The sequence below is a fragment of the Macaca fascicularis genome, chromosome 9 (genome assembly GCF_037993035.2).
Source record: "Macaca fascicularis isolate 582-1 chromosome 9, T2T-MFA8v1.1".
Classification (NCBI taxonomy): domain Eukaryota; kingdom Metazoa; phylum Chordata; class Mammalia; order Primates; family Cercopithecidae; genus Macaca; species Macaca fascicularis.
In genome coordinates this window covers 133,051,715-133,077,453 of record NC_088383.1, presented here as the reverse complement: position 1 = coordinate 133,077,453, position 25,739 = coordinate 133,051,715, and the positions used below count along the sequence as shown (strand labels likewise).

General features: G+C 51.9%; 1 protein-coding gene across 6 annotated transcripts in view; it reads left to right on the top strand.

The window, feature by feature from the left end:
• The first annotated feature begins 14,690 nt into the window (after window positions 1-14,690).
• CHST15 (carbohydrate sulfotransferase 15) overlaps window positions 14,691-25,739 on the top strand; it is an 85,163-nt gene continuing 74,114 nt past the window's right edge. For 2 of the 6 annotated variants that reach the window (XM_045361716.3, XM_005566678.4), the window contains exon 1: window positions 14,691-14,787. The gene's annotated coding sequence lies outside the window, so the exon portion shown is untranslated. Of the gene's footprint in view, window positions 15,048-15,844; window positions 15,918-25,739 lie in introns of those variants that run through there. The other 4 variants (XM_074003022.1, XM_074003020.1, XM_074003021.1 and 1 more) reach the window with 2 other exon arrangements.

The window sequence follows — 25,739 nt, the reverse complement described above, 5'->3', positions numbered from 1 at the left end:
GTAGGGCCAGGGGGATTCCAGGCTGCGGGAGCCGGGACAAGAGGCAGAAGGGTGTCTGGGAGCCGTCAGTGCTCCGGGTGCCTGCAGGGGGGCGGCAAGGAAGGCGGATGGGGGCTGCATGGTGGAAAGGATGAGGTGGTGGGTCAGGCTGGGCCGGGCTGGAGAGCTCTGGCTACAATGAAAAGAAGGCGGTGGAGTGTACAGGGCGCAGAGACCTTTCGGGAGGCCGTTGCAGAGATCTCCACACGGGGGATGGACTCCTGAATGGGGCCATGGTAACGCAGCAGGGGAGGAGGAAGCAGGGCCTTGAGCTATCAACAGTGGAATCCAGCTGGGGACGGGGCAATTCCCAGACTCCTCACTTGGGCGACTGTCATTCACTGAGCTTACGATCAGGGAGGCTAGGGCAGCTTTGGAGAAAGATGACAGGCTTGTTGATGGATCGCCCCAACAGGCAGTAGGTTACAGCATTAGAGGGCTCAGAGAGACCCGGGCCAGAGTCACCAGCCTGCTCAACACCAGGTGCCCTGGCCACCTCCCCTCACACCCTGCAAAGCATCCACTGCCCTTCTGCCTCTGACCCCTGCTGGGCACTGCTCAGCAGCCAGTCCCCAAAGAACAAAGGGGAGCCTGACAGATTAAAAAGCCCCGTGTGTTATCCTGGCAACTGAAGCTCGGAAGCCGGTGATCAATTCCCAGTCTGAACATAAGTAATCCCAGGACAGGTGGGGGTGGGACGAGGGAACAGACATGAAGGTGCTCATTATGGCAAGTGGAAGGATGCTTTTAACACAGAGACGGCCAGGGCACATCACATAAATATCATGCTTTGCAATTGTGGAGGTAATTGAAACATGATTAACCCCCCTGGTCTTTGGTCGTTGGGATTTGGAATCCCATATATTATGAACACTCTGTTCTGAAACCGGCTCTGTTGGCCCCTCCTCTGCAGACAGGAGCTTTTCTCATAAGCATCATAAAAAGCTTCGTGCATTATTGAACAGTGGAGTTAGTTTTCCTGTGCCCTGAAGTCCTTTGCCATTTTCTCTGTTGCATTCTGGCATTTATTTCAAAGGCTCCTTTCAAGTCAACACAGACCCACCTGTTCAGCCTCCAGGAAGGACTCCCCTCAGCCCCGAACACAAGCCCTTACCTCTCACTTCTGGGAAGAATCATGTTATCTGGAGGTGAATCAGAGGCGAGCTCTTTACAGATCAATCAGTGTCTACCTTACATTCTAGCCATTTCACAGATGGGCAAACGGAAGTGCAGAGGAGTTAAGTCATTTGCCTAGTTCACCAAGCAAAACCAAAATAGGGTGAAAATGGAAACTGAAAAACCTGTTCTGACTTAGGTAAATCATGGTCGCACCCTGTGCTCTGCAGAGGGAAAACACAGCTCTACCGGACAACTGAGGATGAAGCTGCCCCTGAGCAATCCCACCGGAAAGTGGCAGGCTTGGGAAATATAGTCGTGCTCGCTGGAGCCTCTCTGCCCCGCCAAGAGGCCTGAGTGCCTTTTATTAAACAGAGGACTATTCAACAATAAATATTTCTCACGCAAGGCCGGAGGAGTTACCATACTTGGCTCCCTCCCAGCCTGGCTGAGTCAGCAGGGAATTTGCCAAGGTGCGGAAACCTTGTGTTCTGTGGTTTTGGTGTGTTGATATTTTTTAAATACTGAGCCGGAGAGCCTGACGACTGCAAAACACATGTGGATGCACCACCCCCATGGGTTCTGATCCTGGGAAACATGGCTTAGGCTCCTAGGGTGCTGGGAAGCTACAGGGGGGAATGGGTGGGTGGACGGATGCTACAGGGGATTTGGGAAAGTGTCAAATACAATGCTTTCTCAAATACAGTTTCCTTTTCTACAGAAGGGGCTGAATAAAGTATAGACCCAAGGATGCTGTGAGATTAAGATTTTTGAAGTGCAGGGGCTTTAGCAGGGAGAGCGCAGGACTTGGATTTCAATCCTTCCTGATACAGTTATGACTTATCGGCTGTGAGTCCCTGGGTGAGACGTTTCCTCTTTCTGAGCTTATTGTTTCATTTATAAAATGGGGCATTAATATTTCCTACATGAACCTTTAAGAGATAGGTACCAGGGCCCAAATAACTGGATGAATATAAATGCGTTTGCACAGAGATACTTATGGCATGATTATTTTTTGGTGTGTTGCTGCTGCAGCGCTTTGCCTGGGGCAGGTCCTGTTCAGCCTCAGGAACTTGTTTATTTGTATTAGGCTTTTTGATGAGACTGGGGAGAGCTCCTTCACTAGGACTTCACAGAAGAGGATTCGTCTGTCGGTCCCTGGTCCCTTCACATAAATTAATATTCCAAATAAGAATTACACAGCCATTTCTATTAATATTTGATTCCTTGCCTCTTCAACTATCGGCTCAGTATTCTAACTGAGTTGAAAGAAGAAATAATTGTTTTTTCAGCCACTCCCACCGGGGAGGCAGCTGTAGACCCTGATTGCAGCCAGTGAAGTAACAACTTTGGTTGCTTGGCCTGAGGACAAGAGATGGGATGCACGTGTTAGAGTTGGTGGTTCCTTGGGGGAGAGAGAAGCCCCCCTCGGCTGCTTTGGAGGCAGATCCTAAAGGAATAGCCTTCTGAGTTCCGAATGCCTTGGAGGCACGGGGAAGGCCTGCTGGAAGGCTGGTTCAGATGTGCTCCCTGCTGGGAAGAGATTGGTGCTCCACTCCCAGGACTTACAGAGGCCCAGCCTGGAGGAGGCAGATAATTAGCAGATGGGGCCTGAGGGTGACTCTCAGCTTTGTCTCCAACACAGCCCCTGTTGGGCACCTGCAGGAGGCAGACAAGGACCTGGCTCAGAGGATGACTGGGCACGGCCTCCTCATCTTGGTAAAGATGATGGGGCTTCTCACTCTGGAAGGAGAGAAGCCCTAAACATAGTGCAGGGCCTGGGGGCCTCTGTGGTCCAGGAGATGTCCTTCTCCACTCCTTCACTTCTCAAATGCTGGGCTCCTCCCTCCTTGAATCGCCCCCACCCAGGGCCCAACCAGAGGCCAGATATCCCCAGAGGCATGAGGATAGTGAGGGGGTGGCGCCTGATCCAAGTCTCTACCTGGACTGAATTCTTAGAATTTTACGTTGCCCCAGCATCCATTTTGAATATAAATTTAACTTTCTCAGACCAGAGGTAGAGCTTAGACCCCCCTGACGGTTTCCATTTCTTTGGTTCCTCCCGGTTCCTCCCAGTTTCTCAATGTGTTTGATCCAGACATCTGCCTTATGCCAGGCCTCCTGGTGACCATGCCCCCACCTCCTATGGGACAGCTGGGTACAGCCTACTCGATTCACTCCACTGACGTCCACACAGCATGGACTGAGTAGATATGCCCCAGTGACACCCTCTCGGCCACAGCAACCCCATACCTGTGCCTGCTTGCTCTAAACCCACCAGCTAGAACTCCCATGGAAAACCTGCTTAGGTAAGCCCTGGACCCCAGTAAAGGCTCTGGCCCCTGGGTCCCCCCAGCCCTGCTCCACACATGCTGGTGGAGCCTGCGCGTCCCAGACAGCTCCCTGCTGCCCACTGGCCCTGAGGCATGCTGCCCTCTTCTCTCTGGGACCTGTAAGTAATAACATCTGCTTCTGTTATTTCATGTGTTTTGCTGAGTTGCCTTCTCTGTGTCTCACTTGACTGACACACCCAAATCTACCTTCCCTCTTGCTCAGGGCTGTCCTAGAGAGTGGGTATCTTGGTAGGAATAAACTGGACACAAGTCAGGCAAGAGCCACAAGGGCATCTGCCAGCACAAGGGACAAGGACACCTGGTCATGGGTCAGACACTTGGGCCTTAATCAGGCCGTCCACCAGGGCAAAGAAGCATCCCATGAAAGGTACACCGTCAACATCCACAACCACCTCCCCTGCAGCCCTGTCAGGGCAGGCTAGAGCTTATAGCTGCTCTCCTAGGACAGAGCTGAAGGCCACATTAGGGGACAATATAATATCAACCTTGGAGCCTTTGCAAATTCTGTTCCAAAGCGAGAAGTCATTGTGATGCCATGTTTAGAGGCAGGTGGCCTCAGGCAGCAGGGACACCATCAAAGGTGGTGTCCATCGTTGAGTTGTCCCCATCTGTAGGCCCTGCTCCACCTCTGTTTTGTCCTAGTCTCAGCTCCATCACCCCTGTACCCCTTCCTGTGATAGAGCCTGGCCTGGCTTGGGAATAAAAGAAGAAAACAGGAAATAGCAAACTGCCCCAAGGACTGTAATTGTGACATTGTCATCTGAAAATGTTTGCAGTCCCTGTTGGCATATGCTGCTGGAGCAAAAACATGCAAATCTGGAGCAAGGTGACAGGTGGCCCTCAGGCTCCTGGAGGAGACACCTGGGTTCCAGTTTGGTTCTGGTCTGCTGGGGTGGGATTCTCAGACAGCATCTGGCCCATTTCTGGGTTGGATGGTACTCTGAACAGGGCACTGATTCAAGGGCCAATGAGTCCCATCCCAACTCCTACAAAGCTGTGTGCATTTTGCCCACTGCCTGAGCTTGTAGATGGGGCAGCGTCCTCTTAGCCCTACTCAAGCCCTTCAGGCTCAGCTTAGCTGAAGCATCTGGAAGCCATTGGTGCAGAGCTACAGACTCAGCTGCTGGTGTTTATCACCCCAGAGGTTGCAAAGTGACAGCCTGTGGGACTCTCTTGCAATCTGATGGCATTGGATCTCACTATATTGTACAATTATTTTTTCTGATTTAGTTGCCAATCCAAGATTTTTTTTTTAAATTGGGCTATTTCACAATAATATCCAAATTTCAGACTCCCATGCTCCATCCAGTGGGAGCTAAGACATAGCGGCTTCCTTGGATGGGCGTGTGTGCTCCATGGTGCTGAAGACCCATTCCTGTTGGCCACCTTGGGTCCTCTCATTCATTTCCCAGCCCCCCTGGCCTGGGTGGGTCAGGACTGTGCAACCATGCTGTACACCATCTGAGGGTGGCCAGAACAGGGCAGGTGGCAGGCTGCAGTGTCTTCGCTTGAGCTAACAGGCATGCCCTAGTGTAGTGCCGGGCACAAGTTCGGTGTGGGGTAAACCTCCCCTTGCCCTGTCCCTCACAGTAAGGTCAGGAGAGCACTCACTGCCCCTAGACCCTGCGCTCTTTGAGGGGGATCAGCTTCTACTCCCATCCCTCCCCTGTGGCTTCAGCACAGGTAGTTTGCTGTATCCTCGCTCAGCCCCTGTCCTTGGAGACTGGGGTGGACTGGAGACCTGGACTCAGAAAGGCCAAGAGGCCAGGAGGCCTGGCTGGCCTCACATGGGACCAGAAGGCCCAAAGCCCAATTCTGGATGGAGGGACCAGCCGTGAAGCTGACGTCCCTCAGGGTTTCAGGGATGTAGCCCTCAGGTGTAGGCCCCTGAGCTGTGCCTGGGCTGAGAACACGACACCTCAACCTCCTCAAATGCTCAGGACATCAGAGGCTTAGCAGACAACAAAGTAGTCTCCTCTTAGACCTGGGGATGGCGGGAGAGGTGGGGTTTTCACTGGACGCTGAAACTAGGGTGTGGAGGGCCCTTGGGCCCTTTCCCAGGGCAAGCTTGGGGCAGAGGGTGGGGAGCATGAACAGTGCTTCCAGGTCTTGAGTCTTAAGGGCAGGGGGATTGCAAGTGGGATCCAGAGAAGAAGGTCGAGTCCTGAGGTGGGAGGAGGGGCCTTGGAGGCCATCTCTGAGCTGGAGCTTCCCTTTCTTGAGTGGATTCTCCCTGGCTGCTTCCAGTGCTCTCTCCATCCTCTGGCCCCTCTCCCACCTGCTTCCCCCTTCCCCCTGCACACATGCAGTGTGCCCAGACAGGGCTCACCCAGACCACAGGGGCTCCTAGGTGATGCAGACATCCAGTGCTAAAGACAGCAGGGCCACAGACTGAGACGGGTATTTTGTTATCAGCTTTCTTAAAATCAGAAAGATCAAAAGAAAACTGATGCATCTTGCTAAAAACTGATCCCTGTGAGAAAGCCTGCTGGACCCTGGGCCCTAAACTCTGACACTCACTCACATTCCTGTTAACAAGGAGGAAGGACCCATTAGTACCTGGTTGGAGTTGAGTAACTTTGTTTTCTTTTCATTGTATTTACTTTGTGATTTTTTTTTTTTTTTAATGGTAAATGATGATGGTTTTTCCTTTCTGAGGAAGACAAAAACTGTCATTTAAAATGCATTTTGAAAACACTTTTTAAATGAATGTTTCCAAATATAGACCAGAAATAGGGATGAATACCACCATGCCACCCTCCAGCCTCAATGACCCTGGCTGGTCTCATTTTTTGACACCCCCAGCTCATCCCACAGCCCATTATTGAAGCAACTCCCAGCCACCATACAACTCACTTGTGTATACTTCAGTGTCAACTGCCTCTATGTGACTATATCAAAAGAACATGGTGAGTCAGTGATTGTGCAGGGAGTCCCTGTGTAAGGCAAATCCCTGAGCATGGCCTGGAGTGATGTGGCTGGGAAGCCTTGCCTGGGCTGGCTTCTCATTGAGTGCACAAGAACCTGCACCTGATGGGGGGGTGCCACCTGCCCCAGCCCTGACATGGGCATGGCACCCGGTTTTTCCCTGTCTGAAGCCTTTCAGACTGTGGGCCTCCCAAGGGTAGGGTGGGAGTCCTGGAAGCTCATGTGTGATATCCCTGGAGCCTGCTCAGAAAATATTTGCTGAAGAAGTGGGACAAACTAGCTGGTTGGAACTCCTAACACAGAGAGTGAGATAGGCTGAATTTTAAATGACCCCTGGGATGGTTAATTTTATGTATCAACTTGACTGGGCCATGGGGTGCCCAGATATCTGGTCAAACATTTTTTTCTGGGTCTGTCTGTGGGGGTATGTGTTAGTCCATTCTCATGCTGCTAATAAAGACATACCAGAGACTGGGTAATCTAAAAAGAAAAAAGGTTTAATTGATCTACAGTTCAGCATGGCTGGGGAGGCCTCAGGAAACTTACAATCATGGTGGAAGGGGAAGCAAACATGCCCTTCTTCACATGGCGACAAAAGGGAGAAATGCTGAGTGAAGTCTGGGGGAAAGCCCCTTATAAAACCATCAGATTTCATGAGAACTCACTCACTATCATGAGAACAGCACGGGGGTAACGGCCCCTGTGATTCAATCACCTCCCACCAGGTTCCTCCCACAACACATGCGGATTATGGGAACTACAGTTCAACATGAGATTTGTGTAGGGACACAGTCAAACCATATCAGAGTGTTTTGGGATGAAATTAATATTTGCATTGGTAGATGGAGCAAAGCAGACTGCCCTCCCCAGGCCAGGGTTCCCAGGGAGGGCAGGTCTCCTCTAATTCAATAAGGGCCTGAATAGAACATAGGGCTGAGTAAGAAAGAGTTCTCTCTCTCTTTGCTTTCACCTGGGATGCCGGCCCCCTCCTGCCTTCTGTCACACTCAGGCTGAGACCTGAGGGCTGGGACTCCTTAGCTTCCATGATCATGTGAATTTCTTCTAGTGCACAAATACATACATGCATGCACACATACATACATCCTACTGGTTCTGTTTCTCTGGAGAATTGTGACCTTTACCCCCATCACCCCATCACCTTTACCTGTGCCCTGGTGTCATGCTCGTGAATATATTGGGTTACATAAGAAATGAGACTCTACAAATGTAATTAAGGTTACTAATCAGTTGACTTCAGCAGAGGGGGTTATTCTGAATTATCCTCGGTGGGCTTAATGGAATCACATGAGCCCTTAAAAGCTGGTAGAAAAGGAGGGCAGAGGGGCTTCAAGAGTGAGAAAGACTCAAAATGCAGTTGCTGTTTGAAGGTGGAGAGGGTCACACAGAAGGAATGTAGGTGGCCTCTAAGCATAGAGAGTGCACCCACGTTGGCACCCAGCATGGAAATGGGGGCCTCAGTTTACCAACAGCCAAGACTTGGATTCCTCCCCAGGACCTGTAGGTTCGAGCCCAGCCTGACCGACACCTGCATTTCATTCTTGTGAGACCCAGAGCAGAGACCCCATCAGAATTCTGGTCTACAGGCTGTGAGATTAAAAAAAAAAATAATGGATTCTGCTTTAAGTCATGAATTGCTGGAAATTTCTTACTCAGCAACAGAAGATCAATTCAGAGAGTGAGGAAATCCCTTTCTGTTCACTTCTCACAATGAGAGATACCGATTCTGGATGACACTGGACAGGGGACCGTCCCAGGAGAGAATCCTGTTCCACATTTCATGTCACAGGGAGGGATGTGAGGCTCAGAGGGGGTCACAGCAAAGGAAGAGTGGAGTTGAGGTCAGAGCCGGAGTCTGGGCGCTTGTGGCCCATGTACCTAGTGCTCAGGTGAGCCTACCACGGGTCCGGTGGGGGTGGGGCACACTTCTGAACAGGTGCTCACACTGCTCCCCGCCCCCAGCTCTCACCCACACCCACAGCCATACCCACAGCAGGTGGTTGCTTTTGTCTAAGCAACTCCTAAAGAGCCAACCCCCATCTAAGAGCAGAGAGTCCCTGGAAGTGGACACCCGTGTTCTGTGCTGCCATTGTCACAGGACTCATCTTTTCAGAACCACGCTGTCTATTGCCCCTGAGCCACTCTGGGAAGCCATGTGGATGGAGCTGATGGGTGTCCAGGAGCCAAGGAGGGAGATGGGCCCAGGGAAGAGGCAGGGCCACAGCTGCACAGCCTGGCAATGTGGACTTGGACCTGGCTAACCTTGTTGGCGCAGTGGAGGCGCTAAGGTGTTTAGCCATGGGGCCGACAGAATCAGATCTGTGTGTTGGAAAGACCCTGGCTGTGTAAGTAGAAAGAACCAGTTAGCAGCTAGCAGGGAGAGGAGGCGGGGAAAGTGGCAGGAGGAGGCTATTGTGACAGCCTCGTGGGAGACATGAGACTGGTCCAAACCAGCAGCTCCCAAAGGTCAATGGGCGCTGAGGGAGCTTGTTAAATACACAGGTGCCCAGGTGCCACCCCAGACACTCTGATTCAGATGACTGGCCCCACCCCACTGTCATAGAATCTCTGGTATTGGGGCCTAGGAATCTGCATTTTGAAAACTGTCCAGGCACTTCCAAGATGAGCCAGGCTTGGGAAGAGGACTATGGCTCACTGCACTGGGGTAAAGGAGCAGCAGTAAAGATGTCATGGAGATTCTCTCACAGGCACCGCCTGAGAAGGTGCACGGTGGACACCCACAGAGCCCGGGGTGGTGGGGGTGAAGCAGGTCTGGGTTGGAGCTGGAAGCAAAGCTGGGCTGGGAAGGAGTGCCCATCATGATGCACTGCTCGCTGCGTCTGCCTGTGGGTGTTCATTTCTATTATCCTTCTAAACACCGCTTTGTAACATTTCACTGCATTAAATGCTCAACCAGGAAAATGAAATTTATTTAGAAGGCTGAGGTATTTCACATCTAGGGCAGGCGATGCTGCTCTAAATTTACCAAGTCAACAGCTCATTTTTGCTGTTGAATGGGTTGTAGATCTTATGACAGAAGCAAGTAAGTGAGAACGCTACCAGCTGTAAACTTTATCTTATTGGCGAAATGTCTATTACGCAGCTAAAAACATCTACTTAATAGGTGCTGCCCTTCAACAATTGGTAGCAACAGAGTCTTAGGTGGTGATAACATGACATTATATCTCTTTTATCACCTGTAGGTTCTTTGTATTGTCAATTACTGGCTGCACATTCCTTCCGGCCTCAGAGGCTGTAGGATAAACAGGTTGCACCATTCTGATGATGTGGTCATCACTGGAGGCACTGGGGGTTTGCATCTGATTTTCCTTCAGAGGCATCTGCCTGTGTTTTAGGATCCCCAGTCTTCATCAGGACATAGTGAAATCATATGAAGCTAACTAAGTCTGATGAATGAGTAAGTGCTAATCAAGCCAGGTGATTCTAACTGGGTCATTCATAAACATTTACAGGCTCTGAGCTAGGGGTGGTGAATGCAGAGACATACAGGACTCCATTTCTCTGGAATAGAGCTCTGAAATCTTAAAGCTGCAGCAGCACTTTTGGAACATGCGAACCGCCCCTCAGAAGGACCCTGTAAGAGCAGACGGCTCTTGTGAATATACAAGCCTGGACACTGGTTTAAAACTAACCCCATTCCTTTTTTCACTGAAGGTTTGATGCAGAGCCGAAGTCTGCTGTTCTAAGGAACCACTAGTTGTTATTGTCCTAAATCCGGTAGAGGTTTTGGATGGGGTGTAGGAAATTTTCACAAGAACCCAAATTTCACGTCGATTTGTGATGGATTAGCATACCAAAATGGGCTTAAAGTGCACTTAATGGATGCATTACTGCAGAAGGGAGCCACCTAACCAGAGCATTGCTAAATTTATGAAAGTGAAATGCACTTCAGGTTACTGAGCAGTCTAAATTTGTCAAAGTCACAGAGTGGGAGGCAGGTTGTTGCTGGTGGCAGAGGTGGCCGAAATCTGAAGCCAGGGCTGCCAAAATGAATTTGAAGGCCTCTGCAATGACCCGAAGGGCTCCCTCACGTCCAGGTGCAGCCCTTTTCAGTGGCAGGAGCAGGACCTGGGGCTCCTGAGCTTCAGTGTTTACTGAGCCCCTCTTAGCACGCAGGAGGCAGAGAGTGACAAGGTGTGTCCATTCTTTGCCCTGCCCCACGGTGCTTCCCTAATGGGTCTGCCCACTATGAACTTGAACTCATCGGCACTGGTGCGCACTCATGGAACAGACGTGGCTTTTTGTCCTTGCCTAAGTGTTTGGTTTGCAAGCCTCAGTCTCCTGGCCTGAAAAATGGGGATAAGTAATACTGGCCTCACAGGCATGGGAAAGTGCTCAGCACAATGCTTGTCACAACATGGGACTTTGAAGGTCCCTTTCTTCAGGAGGTGGCTGAGTCTTAGTGACCTCAGTGGTGCCAACATTCAGCTCTGTGAGTGGCACACAGCAGGTGTTAAGAGAGTGTCTGCTGAATGAGTGAATAATGAATGAGTAAGTGAATGTGATTTCAAGGATTGTGGCAGGTCCCTGACATTCCAGTTTGCTGGTGTCCTTGTAGCATCTCTTACAGAATCTTTATTCGAGTTATACTTATTCATGGATTCAATTTATTACACAATTGCATGTTAACAAACATTCAATTATGTGACTATCATGGATAAAACTACTTGCAATAATAATGATTACTAATAAGAACTACGATTTTCAACTCTTACTGTGTCCCAGGAATTGTGCTGAGTATTTTTAAAATACTTTGTCTTCAGTCTTGACACCAGGCCACTGAGGCCATGTATCAGCCAGCTACAGCCACAACAATGCTGTGTAACAAAACGTTTGCAACATTCAGTGGCTTGCAACAATAAGCATTTTCCCTGCCTTGCTCTTATGTCTGTAGGTTGCCTGTAGCAGCTGTGAGTCCTGCTGTATGTGGAGTGACATGGCTCCAGACAGCAAGTCAAGTTCAGGTTTCCTCCATGTGTGTTCATTCTGAAGCCTCTCTGAAAGAGGCAGCAACGTGTTCTTCTCATGGTGGACCACCAGAACAGAGGAAAGCAGGTCGGGCCCTCCAAGCACACTTCAAGCCTCTGATCCAGGTATATTCCCCATTATCTCATTGTCTAAAGCAAGTCCAAAGTCAAGGAATGGGGAAGTGCAATCCCCACACTGGAAGGCCGTGACAAGGATGCATATGTGTAATAACCACCACAGGAGAGTGAAGAGTTGGGATCAATATCTCAGTCAACTATTCGTAGGTGCTATCAGAAGCCTCAAACCCAGGCATGGGAAGAAGTGACTTGCCCAGGTTGCTCAGCTAGTGGGTGACAGAAGTAGGATTTGAACCCAGGCAATTTAAATCCACAGTTGTGGGGGCCTAGAGTGCACACAGGGGAAGCAGGGATTTATTTTCTGAAAGTATCTGCATTTTATTTTTCTTTCTTTTTTCTTTTTCTTTTTTTTTTCTTTTTGAGAGGGAGTCTCACTCTGTCGCCCAGGCTGGAGTGCAGTGGTGTGATCTCGGCTCATTGCAACCTCTGCCTCCCAGGTTCCAGCGATTCTCTTTCAATCTTCAGGCATGTGCCACCACACTAATTTTTGTATTTTTAGTGGAGACGGGGTTTCACCATGTTGGCCAGGCTTGTCTCAAACTCCTGACCTCAAGTGATCCGCCTGCCTCGGCCTCCCAAAGCGCTAGGATTACAGGCTATGAGCTACTGTGCTTGGCCAGTATCTGCATTTTTTTCAGCCGTGACTTGCTATTACCATGTTAGTACCAACCTCTCTTGCAGTTACACATTTATTTGTCTATCCTTCCACCCACCCACAGGGACCTGGCATTTGGGTGTTCTTTCAATTCTCTGCAATAACAGGCCCAAGTGCAATTCTTGGGTAATTTTTTGAAATTAAGGTTGAAAGGGAAAAAATCACCCTCTAGTTAATCTCAGGCACGTGTATAAACACCTTTGGAAAGTCCCTGGTGGAATTCGTATCAAAGCGGTACCGTGATTTTTACTTAAAAACAATTTGCTTCATGTCAACTGTGGTTTCTGACACCTGAATTTGAAGGTGATCTGGGTGGGCCCAGTGCCATCTCCGTAACGGAGTTATGTGTTTACCTGGAGGGAGGAAAGGAAAAGCATTATTCCCCGGCAGTATGTGTGGCCCTAGAATAATGTTCCACACACCCTTACAGAAGGGGATTTCCTCCTCGCCGTTTCCACAGACCCTTCCCTGTGTTTGTTTAAACCCGTTGCACACTGGTCTGACAGCTGCCTGGCCCAGGGCCTTCCTTGCAGACGCATGTACAACCAACCCTCTTTAACAGCAACCTGCTCTGTGTCCCCTGATGCAATTACTCGAGTATATAAACCTCGCTGAAAGGCAGGCTTTTCTTGGGAGCTAATAAATAAGCCCCAAAGCCACAACGTGTGTGAGACCTTGAAAAATGGCATCATCATCTATTGGGAATTGTGAACCCTGCAAAAAGCAGCTCATTGTATTTTCAGAAATAGGTTTTTGTTTAAAAAAATAATAAAGAATAAAAATCACCAAGTGGAGTCTATATGGAAAAAGCAATCTCGTCTGATATTCTAAGGCAAGTCTCTTTGCTGCATTCATGGTTCTTTGCAGATTTTATGTAAGAGGCATTATTTGTAGGAAAACAAGATAGGATTTTAAAGAACTCCCCTCTCATCCCGGTTTCCCATCTGCAGTTATAATCCTCTGATGGTGACCTCTGAATTAGTTGCCATGGATGCTGAGCAGAAGTTTATGACCTCAGGGTGGACTGTAGCTTCAGGGGGGTGAGATGAAGCCTCCAGCAATAAAGAGATAATGGGGAGAAGGCACTGTCAGGAATGACCCTTCGGTGGCATGTAGTCTATAGTTAACGGAGCACTTTCATTTCAACTGCTGGTTGCTTGGAGGAAGAGGGTGCTGGACTCTGGCCACGGGAACACAGGCCGGCAAAAAACTGCAGATTCTTTTTGCCCCTTGGACCTCAGTTTCCTGAGAGGCTGGGCTTGGTGCTGCAAGGCCCTCTGAGCGAATCTGCCAGAATTTCAGGTGTCTTTTTCTTTAACTGATGACATCTTCAGCCCAGAGTCAGTGGAGTTGGCCACTGGTGCCGCTTTCTTGCCCCTCGCGCTGTCCAGGTAGTTCCCTGGGGCAGACTCCAGGTCACTGCGGCAGGCAGTGGCGCTCGGGGTCCTGCAGAGCTTTACCTCCCGGCGGAAGCAAACACGCCGGGCCAAAGAGCCAGGCCAGCCTTCCTGGGATGCAAATACAACAGAGGGCGCCGAACTCACCAGCGCCGTGGCCTTGAATATTAATGTATGGGCTGGCTCCAGACCGCCAGGTTCCTTAAAGATGTCTCTGGCGGCCGGGCGCGGTGGCTCACGCCCGTAATCCCAGCACTTCGGGTGGCGTAGGCGGCCGGATCATCTGAGGTTGGGAGTTCGAGACCAGCCTGACCAACATGGAGAAACCCGTCTGTACTAAAAATACAAGATTAGCCGGGCGCGGTGGCTCACGCCTGTAATCCCAGCACTTCGGGTGGCGTAGGCGGCCGGATCATCTGAGGTTGGGAGTTCGAGACCAGCCTGACCAACATGGAGAAACCCGTCTGTACTAAAAATACAAGATTAGCCGGGCGCGGTGGCTCACGCCTGTAATCCCAGCACTTCGGGTGGCGTAGGCGGCCGGATCATCTGAGGTTGGGAGTTCGAGACCAGCCTGACCAACATGGAGAAACCCGTCTGTACTAAAAATACAAGATTAGCCGGGCGTGGTGGTGCACGCCTGTAATCCCGGCTACTTGGGAGGCTGAGGCAGGAGAATCGCTTGAACCCGGGAGGCGGAAGTTGCAGTGAGCCGAGATCGCGCCATTGCATTCCAGCCTGGGCAACAAGAGCGAAACTCCGTCTTAAAAAAAAAAAAAAAAAAAAAGTCTCTGGCAAGGTGTCAGTGTCAGACTTCAGGGGTTTCGATGTGCTTTTATTTGGAATCACTGCAACACACAAGCAGTGTTGACTCGGAGGGGGAGGGGGCGGGGGCCAAACCCACCGCTCGGCGCACACGCCTTGATCTCGCATTCCAGACTCGAGCTGATGTGTGTCAGCGCGACATGGGGCGGGGGGAGGGTTCTCTTTGGATGTTTCATTCGCCGTCTGCACGTCACTCCCAAACTTTTCCTCCCTGCGCTCGCGGAGTCAGGTTGACGCGCCCTGGATGCGGGGCTAGAGGCTCGGCAGCTGAGCGCGCTCCCGCGGAGCCGGAGCCGCAGAGGCTCCCGGGCTGGACTCAGGCTTCTCAGGTACAAGTTAGGCGCCAGATGCCGAGGTGGGGGCGGCGAGGAGCGGCGGTAGGAGGTCTGGCTCTGGGCTCGGGGCTCCGGCGCCCCTCCGCGGGTTCTGGCCAGGCAGCGCCGGCAGCGGCCGGGGCTGGGCGTAGGGAGTCCGGACCTGCGGAGGCTGCGCGCAGCCTCACTCCCCGCGGCGCTCACGGCGCGGTGGTGGCGGTGGCCGCGGCGGCCCAGGCAGACAATGAACTTGCGAGCAAGCGAGACGAGCCGAGGTAGGTTTGGGCCCCGCGCCCCTCGGCTCGGCCTCCCCGAGCCTTCAGAGATCCCCAGCGGGAGGTGTCCCTTCGCCATTGGTCCTGGCGGCGCTCCGGAGCCCTGCGCGCTTGAGGACCCCGCGGGAAGGGTTGCCCAGCGGCGACGCACGCCCCTTCCCTCGCAGGGAGGACGCGGTCGGAGCGAGGGGACAGGGGACCGAGCAGTGGCGTGGTGGCGCCGTGGATTGCCGGAGGCCGGCGGGTGGCGCACGCCGCGGGGAACGCACGGGCGGGCTATCCGGGAGAAGGAGCCCAGTAGTCGGAATCGGGGCGCCCCTGCACCGCCCAGCTCTGGGAGCCGCAGGCGGGGGACCGACCGACGGACAGACCAGTGCTTTCGCGGTGTGAGCGCGCGTCGTTTGGTGGTAGGGGTCGGGGATTCCCCTCTGCCTTGCGCTCCGCCCCCACACCCCTATCGCACTTTGGGGAAGTTTCCAGGCGCGGCCCGGGGGAGGTAAGCGGGCATCAGCCACTCTCTGCCCGGTCTGCAGCTCGGATACGCTTCCAGAACCCCGGCTCTAGCCTTGCGGCCGTTCCGGGCTGCGAGGCCAGAGCTCTCCGGCGCCTACGCCCGTGGGACCCGGTTCTGGGAGGGAGATGACGGGGGCGGGCCTGGGAAGAGATGGGGGCGCGGCTGAGCCCCGAGCGGTGTGAACTTTTGCTCCCCGCCCCCTCCTTCTTCCTCCTCCCCGCCCCGCCCCCACTGCTGTCCCCTCCCTGCGCCCCGCCGCGTCTCGGGAGGCGGCGTGACTCGGGAGTTGCCGGCGCTTCCCAGCAGTGGCGGCGGCGTCCCTGGCCGGCCTGGGTGCGGCGACCCGAGCGAGGCAGGTCTGAGCCGCGCGGTGGGGCCGGAGGCGGGGATCCAGGGCGGCGGGGCGGCGAAGCTGGGGAGCCAGGTGGTAGCGGCCCGGGCGCGGAGGCGACTCTGGCAGTGGAGATGAAATGCTAGTCTCTTGGGTTGTGTGTGCCGGGGGATAGGACGCGGTGGCTGTGGGTGGCTGGGTGGCGGGCTGTGGCGCAATTGGCCCCTTGGGATGGCAGGATGGAGGCGCCGGGGCGAAGGGAACCTTGCCTTTGGGAGAATGAATGAATGAAGAGCCGTGGAAGCGCCTTCCCGACTCCTCCAGGCAACCGATTGGCCGGCGTGCGCTCGAGTGTGTACGTGTTGAGGCTTCGGAGCCGCCCGGGTCCTGGGCACAGCTGCTTGACTGCCCCGTCGCGGTCCCGGTGCCCACGTTGCCTGCCCGCCCTGCGCCCGGGGCCGGCCAGCGCGGCTGGGACGGCGGGTACAGGCGAGGAAGGCTGGGGCTGGGTTGCCGGCTGCTGGCGGCTGGAGGTCCGCGCCGGGTGTAGGGAAGTCCGCGAAGCAAGCTGCCAGGCTGGGGGCTGGGACCAGCTCCTGGGGACCGGGGCCCTTCTTCGTCTGCCGGCGTGCGCGGAGCCACTGTGACAGCTGGGCGCCTTCGCCTTGTTCACGTTGGATAAGTTAATGGTACGAGTTCTCGGGAATGAAGCGTGGCTCCGGGATGCCCTGCAGAGGGATGTGACAAGTTGGTCAGTGAGACTGAGCAGAGGGACTCACCTTGCCTCTGGGCGCCCTGGCAGTGCCCCCAGCCCCACTTTATCAGCTGCAATTCCTGAGTGTTGTGGGATGCCTCGGTGGGTTAGGGTAGCCTCCCAGTGTTGGGGCAGAAAGGCCTCAGAGGGCATCTGCACCCCCCGAGGGGTCCTGAAGTAAACTGAGGCCTAGAGTTTTGCCTAGCGTTTCTCCTGGACCCTCCTTGGACCTTCCTGGACCATTATCCATCCGCCGCTTTCCTGCTCCTCCTCCCACCACCGGCAACCTTGCAAAATCAGGAACCCTCCCTTCCAGAACGTGGCACTTACTAATTTTACAAACTGAATGTTGAACTAGCATCTCTTGATTGATACATAAATACATACATAGATCATATATGATTTCATTCAAAGTAGCACAGGAATAAAAATGCCTTCTAAGTAGGTAGTTTTTACCAAACAAATTTTTCTCCCCAAATTCCTGAGAAACTATCAGAAGATTTTCTTTCTTGCCACCTCCTGGATGGGCACACTGAGCTGGCGAGGTGAAGTGGCTTGTCATGGCCTTCCTGTGGGCACATAGGTGAGCTGGAGGTGGAGCTGCAGGTCTGGGCTTACCTCCAAAGTCCAGCTCCCCAGGAGAGCCAGCTCAGGGACCCTCTGCAGAAGTTCAGCCCTGTCTCTACGGCTCTCTCCTCTGGACACTGGATGATTGCAGTGAGCTGGCTTGTAGGTGAAGCATGCAGGGGTAATTCTCCAGGATATTGTCCGGGGGGGTGGCAGGCAGGTCGGGCCACAGTGGTCACATGTGTGTCTTGCTTTTCTTGGATGATCAAAGCTTGCCATGTCTGAGCCACTGTCCTGGCCAGGGACCCAGCCGGGGGTCACTGTGGCTGCCGTGAGGGCTGCAGTTTCCTTCCACGCCTTTGTCATCCCTGGTTGCTGCTCCCCCTGGCCAGGAAAGCTGAGATGTCAGAAGCATTTGATTTTTCACATGCCTAGAAGAGAGAAGATTAATTCCTGCGTCAAGAAGAAGTGTTTGGGGAAAGGTTGGTAAAGTGGGAAGCAGATTCTACGTATTTGGCGTCTTGAGAAACAGCAGAAAAGAAACCCCAAGTTAACTTGCTGGACGCCAGGAGTCTGCAGTAGGGGAAGCTGTAGATTAGTGCTGGGTTGTGGTGGTCGAAGCCCTTTTGAGTTCGGCTGGAAGGTGCCCTGCTAGTGGAGGGGGCTGGGGAGAAGAGGGAGACCCCAGGGGTGTCCTGAACAGGTAAGCACATGCCCAACTACAGGGGACAGCCTCGACTCAGTTTCAGCCAGTTGGGGGGAACACAGAGTTGATAGGTCTTGTGAGTTTTTGAGAGGATTCTCCAGCCTGGGTATTTAAATGTGGGCTCAAATTCCAGAAGTATGGTAGAGGGTTCGGGGTGAGTGCCCTTCCAGGAGGTCGGAAGCTTGCCATCTGGCCCAGTGCTTATCTACTGGGAAGGGTGTCACTGCATCAGAGAGCAGGGCACAGGAGCCACACCCATCGTGGGCCCAGAGACTAAGAACTGATGGCTGCCCATCATGCCTGTGGCCAGGTCTAGGCTGGAGGTGAGGCGGGCAGAGCTCCTTCACGTACTCATGTGCCATACGTTCATTCAGCAGCTGTTGAATGAATTCCCATGATGTGGAAAGTCATCTGCATGAACCTTTTCATATAATTCCTTTCACCAAATAGATCCTGCAGTTGAGCCTCTGGGATGATTTGGTGGGGATAGGACAGACAGGGTCCCAGCCCTCATGGGAGGGGGACAAGCAGAATTGGCTGTGTAGACAGACAAATGGTCTAGAAGCTGCCGAAAGAGCCCAGAAGGGCAGTGATGCAAAGCAAGGCTTCGGAGCAGGAGTGGGGGAGTGGAGGGTGGACTCGGGGGAGTGTGAGGAGCCTCCTTTTCCAGGTGTGGACATTGAGTTTCAGAGCAGTGGGTGGGAGTCACCCACCCCGTGAGCAGGGCATGCTCAGGTATGATGTTAAGTTGGGAGTGACTTGCCCAAGGTCACATAGCCAGTAAGTGGGAAGTCGGGGGGTCTCTGATCTCCAGCTCTTGGCCAGCTCCTTCATCTCTGCTGTGCTGGGCTGAGGCCTCTTAGAAACTCCCAGAGGAGTGGACATTCCCTGTAATTGGCAGCTCTCATTTTTCCCATTTACACATTCAGGCACTGTCCCCCTTCCTGGGGCCTCAGCAGGCCCAGGATTGCAGAGATGCTGTTTGGAGCGCATTTGTATGAAAGAGGAGTCGTCTAAATTCTAAAAGCAGAGACTGTTTTTAAAAGTGGTAGCTGACTTGGGAGTGTCATTGATCTGAGCAATCAGCCAGCGGACGTCTCTTTAGCAGCTTGTGATTTGGAAGTGACTCAGTCACTGGTGAGAATCATGCAGCTTCCCTCCCCTTCTGGTCTGTAAAGGGGACGCTCAGGTATGAGATTAAGTTACTTCAAAGGGTCACTGTGTTCCTGTGCTGTGAATGAGGAGATCACGTTTGCACTTAGCTGGCTAAGTGTTGGGAGACTGAGTGTTTCCACTGCACAAGGCATTTCTTTATTGGCTTCCAGTATGAGGGTCTGATTTCTTTACTGAGATGGTTTCTCCTTTCAAATAAAGCACTGGGACAAAATGATTTATGTGTAGACCTGTGTCTCCACAGCAGGAGATGGAGCATAAAGGGAACAGTTATCTAATTAGTGTGTCCAGTCTAGGTGTCTAGTTAGGAGTGTCCAGGAAGCAGAAAGGTTTTGTGTCCATTTGGGCCAATATGGATTTTTAAAATTGTAAGTATGGGAAGACAGTTCATTGCAAGAGCTATCACGTGCTGTGTCCCTACAGGTTTGATGCTGGCCCTCTGCTAGGCAGGTCACACAGGTGTATCCCTTTGTGTCCTTTAGAGGGCTGGGAGGCTGTTGGAGATGACACACACCAAGCTCTCAGCCATCCGGATGTGCAGGAGGAGGGATTGGGAATGACGGTGGAGGCAGGAGGGAAATAAGGGGGTGAGGGGAGAAGAGCAACTGTGGCTCCAGAAGGAGGAGGCGGCGTGAATCAGCAAGTGGTTAAGTTGTGGGGAGGTGGCAAGTGGGAAGCAGTTTCTCATCTTTGCTGATTTCCAAAGGGATGGGGAGGAAAGGAGACCGTCTGCAGCAGGACTTGCGGCGTTTCTGCCCTGCAGCCCTGGGCCAGGTGCATGGGAGCAGAGAGTCAGTGCTTAGCACAGAGCACAGCACTCAGATCAGTGAGCGAGGTGGAGCTTGTGCAAGTCAGAGTTACGTAACGCCGTTGACAGGCACCTTACAGGGCTTGGCAAAGTGCAGCAGGAGCCCGGGGTAACGACTTTGAGATTGGAGTGTTCAGGGAAGACTTCGGCCCTGGCCTGAGGACGGGTGTCTTTTCAAAGAGTTAATACCTGCCAGTGCTTGACACAGTGCCTGGCATCCAGTAAGTGCTCAGTAAGCACTGGCTCGGGTGGTATTCTTTAGCCCTGGAGCTCCTCACCATGCATGTCTCCATATTTGATTCCAGTATATTCTACCTCAAAGGGTATAGGCAGGAGCCCCTGCAAGCCTTGGCTCCAGCTAGGTTTCCTTAGGGTGGTGGCTTCATTCTCTGGACTCTGTCTCCTCATCTGTGCGAGGAGAACACTGGTAAACAGCTACCCTTCAAGACCCTTCAGCTGACCTTGCAGCCAGGCTGTGGAGCAGCTCGGCTGTGCCCATATTTGACGCAATTAACCAGAGAGAGGAGACCGCGCAGCTCTAGGTGGAACTGTGCTGGTGTAGCTCACTTGAATATTACATCTCGCCCCACTCCCAGCTTAAAAGAGCCCAGAGGGGGTCTGAGGGGGGCCTCCTGGCTTCAGCAGGCTCTCCCTGATGCCTATTTTACATTTCTAGAACTCATCATGGCCCAGGCCTTTTAGATCTCTGAAGAAAGTAAGGCTGGCAGATCCTCAAAAGCAGAGGGTATCATTATAATGGAAACTTGGACACTTTCCAGAATTGCATTTGTGGTAAAAATATTGAAACAGACAGCCCAGGCACCCAGGTGCCTGGAAAATACCCCAACATGGGCAAATAATTAGATACAGGCCAGGCACAATTATGTTTTTCTGACAATAGGCTGGAACTTGGTGGCTTAGCATTTTCTCTTGAAATGGAATACGCCCCTGCCAGACCCTTTTGCTCCCTGTGGTCAAAAAGATAGTGGTGTGGCCACCAAGGGGGAGGGCATACAAGGAGAAGTGGCAATGCCATCCCTCCTAGGGTGGCCCTGGATCTATCTTAGGGAGGTTCTGTCCTGCTTTTGCTCTTCTGTGTCCCTGTAGGTAGCTGTCCCGAGGGACTGGGCCCATGGCACCTTTGCTAGGAGGCCAGAGCCTGCATTTCAGAGTCTAAGAGGTCGAGAGAGGTGTAAGATGTATTATTTTACCCTTCCATGAAAGTGGTCTGGGCAGCTGTGTTCCCTTTTGTAAGCCCTGGCAGCTCACTCATGCTGATGGCGGTAAGTTCACCTGTACCTTCACGTTTCTTGTCAGCCAAATGTTTGGTCCCCGTGACAAGGATGCTCTTTTAGCTCAAGTGTTAGATGCCATAGGCACTGGGTGGGGCAGGGCAGGTAGTGGGTTGAGCCTGGGATCCACGCGGACTCAGGTTCAAGTTCATGCAGTACTGCTTCGTCCCATTCCTGTGACTCTGGTCAAGTGGCTTACCTTGCATCTCGGTTTCCTCATCTGTAAAATGGGGTTAATGATCTCTACCTGGTTGGATGGCTTGAGTATTTGGAAGAGTACAATTTAGGGTTCAGGGGAGCTCCCCACGTGGAACCACTCTTTTCTGGGCGAGGTCTAAACCTATGGAGAGATACAGGAGGAGGAAGGCAGGTGGAAATCCGCATGCGATGGCCATCCCGACTGCAGCTGTTGTTGGAGAATGTGGCTGAACCAGTGGGCAAAGAAGTGGGGAACTGGGGCAGTCAGGCAGACCTGCCCACCCCATCGCCTGTGGAGCTGGAGAAGCCTCTCCCAGCAGGGTGAAGGGCCTCCTTGCCATGGGGAAAGGCAGGGCTGAGCTGTCACGTCCAGGCCCTCCTTCCATATTCCTGGGATGGTGTAGACACCACCAGGTATAGACAACAGGAAAGTTACACAGGGGGAGCGTCCTCCTCATGGAAGGAAACATCTGGAGTGGTGGAGAAGAGTCGCCCCGTGGCAAGGAATATGACATGCTGGGCTCCGTGCCTGGCCCACGGTGGGAGGGTGGTCAATGGCATCTGTTAGGTACGTACTTGGTAGAGGTGGCCACAGTGTGTCAAGTAGGTGGTGTTGTCTGCTCCAGGAAATAAACTGGCTTTAAATTCAAGAACATCTATTTCCTACTTGTTGGCAGAGCATGATTGAGATAATGGTGAGCCATGGATCTCAAGGTCGCATTCTAACTTGAACGCAATTCACAGGGAGCTGAGGTAGTGATTGACTCCTAGCCTGGGCTTGGAGAAGCTTCTCTGCCTCCTCTCTCTTGGTCCCAGGCCCCCAAAGGGCCTCTGCTTCTACCAGACCCGGCTTTGTCTGTCTGGCCAGCCGGGCCTGGACTTGGCTACACTTGGGTCCTCCAGCCACTGGAGAGGGGGAGCTCCCACATCTGCCTACTTCATCATTGAGCCCTCCCACCCCCACTGCCTTCAGGAAGCATTTGCCTGTCATTCTTGCCATCTCTTCCCTGTACCTCCCTCCCGCATCCAGGTGGAGCCTTCCTCCTCTGAGCTTCTGCAGTTTTCCTCTATTGTATTTCTCAACCTTGACCCTGTTCCACACTGTGCTGGGCTACAGTTTCCCGGGTGGGGTCTGCTCTCCCAGCCTGACGAGACTCTTCAGGAGGAGGGTGTCTGGGACTCACGGCACATCTGTGTAGCTGGACTCTCACTTAGTGGCCAGTGACTGCCACGTGTTGCATTAATGCATCAATTAAAAATGATTCTTCCAAAGGCGAGTTTATCCTGGAGATTTTATGTGAACCCTAAGTTTGATAGTGTGGCACAGGAGAGCTCACACTTGTCACTCAATTTCCCAAGGAGTCGAGAGCCTAATGGAATAACCTTGGATTTCCTGGCATTAGGTTTTGGGGCTATTAAAACGTAGTAACCACAGTTTTTTGTGTCTTGAGAGCCTTAGGGGAAAATGTTATGGAAATTTGGTTGTTGTTTCAGGAATATAAGCGGAGCCATCTACTCAGGCGAGAAATGTGGAGGCTGCTCGTGTTTCTTATAGCTGGTATAAATAGCTCGGCTTCAAGTTCCATGCTCCTTTGTTTGGAATGTAAATATTTGCATTAAAAATATAAAGTATGTCCTGGTGTGTATTTTTAGGGACTATAATTTCCAAACCCCAAATCAGACTATGGGTCTACTGAGGATTAATTTTCTCTGCTTTGTGAACCTGTATATGTAAAGAGTCTTCCAAATGTACACACCAAATCCTGTTTGCTTCATGCACGACGGACCGCCAGGATTACAAGAAAGCAGGGCTGCCCCGGGGAGTGTGGGCCGAAGGCTTGCGTTTCTCTCCATGCACTTCTGATGGTTCTGCCTGGTAGCTGCAGCAGCCCAGGGCGGTGGGGTGGAGGAGTTTTGGCTGAGATCTTGTGGGTCATCAGGGGCCTGGCTTCTCTGTCCTTGGTTTCTTGGACATCCAGGTGGGGATTTGGCTGCAGCTGGCTGACCTCTGTGTCACGTAACCAGACGCTTGACTTCGGAGTTGCTATTGCTCTAGGCAGATGTTCGGGAGTTTTAGTGCCCTTTCTGTGGTCTGGTGGAGGGAGCAGGAAGTTCTCATGTCCAGTTCAGAGGGGAACTGTGAGGGCCTCTGTGTGGTATCTTCCTCCACTGGATTCCTGGGGGCTGTTTAGATTTAATTTTTCTATGAAGGACAAGCCAGATGATTTTGTTAATCCCTTGCTGTGGGTGGGATGCCATCTCTGGTCTGGCCTTTGCCTGTTCTTGGTAGTGGGGGGCTTGGTGGGGCAGCAGGAGCTGGGCAGGCCATTTGTCCCTGGTATGGGGGAACTTATTTCTAAGGCTCTCTGGGCAGCCTTTGATGAACACCTTCTGGCCCAGAGGCTCTAACGGAGAAGGCTGGGCCGTGGAGGTCAGCTCGCCTGGAGAGGAGGGCTGAATGCAGGTGGGCACCCAACTGGCAGCCTCCCTCTTGTCTCATCACAGGATGAAGGGCAGATGAGAAGACAGCCAGGAGGGTCCTGGGCCCTCAGCTGTGACTCCCCGAGAGGCAGGTACCAAGGGCCCCCTTTGTCCTTGCTTCCTAGCCAGTGCGTGGCCCCGCCCTTGGGAGGGTCAGCTCCTCCTCCGTCCCACTGAACACTGATGCCTCAGGACTGGACTCCTTGGGGCAGCAGGGACCCTTCCATCTTTCCTTCCCTAGCTCTGCCTTGCAAAGGTGCAGCCTCCTGAGCCTCAGAGTGTCTGACATCTCTCTGCCTGGTGACCCCAACTGAAACATTGTGTGGGCTTAGAAACCGTGAGCCTTGGGGAGGACCATCTTCCTCTGAGCCCTGGGTGTGCTGAACTGCGAAGGCTTACCACTTCCTTGCCTGTGGTTATCTCCAGCCTGACCCACGGTGGCGGGATCCTCTCTCATCATCCGTCACAGTTTTTAATGAAGAAAATATGTTCCAGAAAGGCTGAGTGCCATGCCGCATCAGGTCAGTGATCCAAGTCATTATAGTGAAAGTCAGAGGAAATAGCTGCTTTTAGGACACGCTGAACTTGCCTAAGAAAGTTATCAGTGGGAATAAATGAGTGGGAAGAAAGCACGCTCCGACTAATGAGAACAGTATAAGCCTGACATTTTGTGTCGTCCTAACTTTGAAAAGCTATTTATACCCACTTGATAGCAGTTTCTATGAGAAATTAGATATGAGGAGATGTACAGAAGAGAAGAGTGGGAGCTGGGTGACTGTGAGCTCCTCCTCAGAAACATCTTCCAGGCAAAAAAAGAAAAAAAAAAAAAAGAAAAAATCATTTGCTCACCTATTGACAATTGAAAATCCAGGGATCTTTTGCATTGTATAAAATTTGGCTCAGAGAAGAAAAACGATGTATTGAAAAGAAGATGAAGCTTCAGTTGCCATTTGAGTGGTAGAAAATAAATTTGCTTTTGGCCATAAAAATGGAAACAAGTCAATAGAAAAAATGCAGGCCTGCCCACTTTTGAGTCAGCAGTTTTTTTGGTTTATGGAAGGGTGAGAAGACTTGCTCACTGGAAATCACCCGTTGGATTACTTAGGAAGCTGCAGAAGCGTTGAAGGGTAGGCATGTGTGTCTTTCAAAATTCTCAACCGATTTATTTTTAAAAAGTCATAAAACAGACTTTTGAAAATCCTATTCAATCTATTCTTCTTTAACAGCTTTATTGAAATATAATTCACACACCATACAATTTACCCAAAGTATACAATTCCATGTTTTTTAGTATATTGACAGATATGTACAACCACTACCACAGCTAATTTGAGAACTTTTTTTATCTCAAAAAGAAATCTTGTACCCTTTAGCTATCACTCCTTTATCTCCCCACTCCCCCACATGTACCTTTCAGCCCTGAGCAACCACAAATCTACTTCCTGTCTCTGTCCATTCCAGTTCCTCTATTGTGGACTTTTGTATGAGCAGAATCACATAGAATGAGGTCTTTCGTGACTGGCTTCTTGTACGCTGTAACTTTCATGGTCCATCTATGCTGTGGCATGCGTCAGCACTTCATTCCTTTTCATGGCTGAATAATATTCCATTGTATGGATAGCCCACAGTTACATGGATCCATTTGTCCATTGACAGACACTTGGGTTGTCTCCACCTTTGGCTGTTATGAATGAGGCGGCCACAAACATTTGTGTACAAGCTTCTTTGGGTGTGGACATGTGTTTCCATTTCTAGGGTTATGTTTTATGAGATGTTTTCACTTTCTTCTAATAATAAGATTCATTTTTTAAAAATGCTCTTTCCTTGACCCTAGAAAAGGATTTGTTCTTAGATGGGATCCTGATCCC